The sequence below is a fragment of the Brassica oleracea genome, chromosome C7 (assembly GCF_000695525.1).
Source record: "Brassica oleracea var. oleracea cultivar TO1000 chromosome C7, BOL, whole genome shotgun sequence".
NCBI lineage: Eukaryota > Viridiplantae > Streptophyta > Magnoliopsida > Brassicales > Brassicaceae > Brassica > Brassica oleracea.
Window position 1 is genome coordinate 19,983,328 of NC_027754.1, and position 1,776 is coordinate 19,985,103.

Sequence of the window (1,776 nt, forward strand, 5' to 3'; positions counted from 1 at the left end):
GATAAGGATATGCTTGAGAAAACTTTTTCCACCTTCCACACAAGCAATGTGTTGTTACAACAACAGTACCATGAGAAGGGCTTCTCTACTTATGCTAATCTGATCTATTGTCTCTTGCTAGCTGAGCAGAACAATGAGCTGTTGATGAGGAACAGTGAATTGAGACTTCCTGGATCAAACCCATTACCTGAGGCACATGCGGCCGTAGAGGATAAGAAAGAGTCAAACCATGTCCAGAGTGATAGCCAACACGGCCGTGGTCGTGGAAAATGGCATGGACGTGGTGGTCGAGGCCGAAACTCGTTTGGTCGAGGCCGAGGCAACTCATATGGTCGTGGCCAAGGAAACTCTTATGGAGGCAGTGGTCATCGCTGAGACCGTGGTACATCTTTCAAGCCACAAAACTCGACCAAATCCGTGTGCCATAGATGTGGTATGGGTAATCATTGGGCTAAGACATGTAGGTCTCCCAAACATCTCGTTGACCTCTACCAAGAGAGTTTGAAAGGGAAGAATCCTGAAGCTCATATGACTTATCAAGATGGTGAAGAAGATTCCAATCATGAACGAGATGATCTCATAGATTATGAAACATCAGATTGTTTAAAGGATCAAAGTTGATTTTGGCCATCTAGTGTTTTGTGTTCTTTTCTTTGTGTTTTCTATGTTTTGATTGCTTTGAACTTGTTTTGAATCTTAATGAATGAAAGTTTTTGATATAAAAGTCTCTAAAGTCTCATAGAGGGCTACGGCCAGGCTAATATCATGTTGCCTAAGGGTACGCATCTAGAGATATCTGATGCATTGAAGCCTATTAAGCTTTAAAGACATTCGAATGAATGACTTTCATATTGAGACTAAGGGCGAAGGAAACAAAGAGTTCCTTCAGATCATAGAGATCGGCCAAAGGCTATAAGATAGTCATTTAAAGACTATACGTCTTGATAACGCTGGTGAGTTCATGTTCCAAGCGTTTAATGATTACTGCATGTCCATGGGGGTAAGTGTGGAACACTCTGTGGCACATGTACATACACAGAATGGATTGGCCGAATCCTTCATTAAAAGAATCCAGTTGATTACTCGACCATTACTCATGAGGTCAAAGCAACCAGTATCAGCTTGGGGACATGCGGTATTACATGCTGCTGAATTAATACGCATAAGGCCATCCAGTGAACATAAATATTCTCCATCCCAATTACTCTCGGGTCATGTGCCAGACGTATCCCATATCAAAACATTTGGATATCCTGTGTACGTCCCTATTGCACCACCACAGAGAACAAAAATGGGACCTCAAAGGAGGATGGGAATATATGTTGGTTTTGATTCTCCAACCATTATTAAATATCTTGAGCCTACTACTGGAGATTTATTTAAGGCCAGATATGCTGATTGTCATTTTGATGAATCAGAGTACCCAACATTAGGGGGAGAAAATAACAAGCTGGGCAAAGAAATTGTATGGAATCAAACATCCTTATCATGGCAAGATCCTCGGACTCAATCATGTGATTTAGAAGTCCAGAAAATAATTCATATGCAAAAGCTAGCTAATCAATTGCCTGATTCCTTTGCTGACCCGAAAAGAGTGACTAAGTCCTATATACCAGCTGATTCCTTTGTTGACACGAAAAGAGTGACTAAGTCATATATACCAGCTGCTAATGCATCATTAGAATTGATGTTCAAGAGGGACAAAATCAAGTTGCTACAGAGTCTAGACAACGTTTGAAACGTGGTAGACCAATAGGTTCCAAAGATAAGAACCCT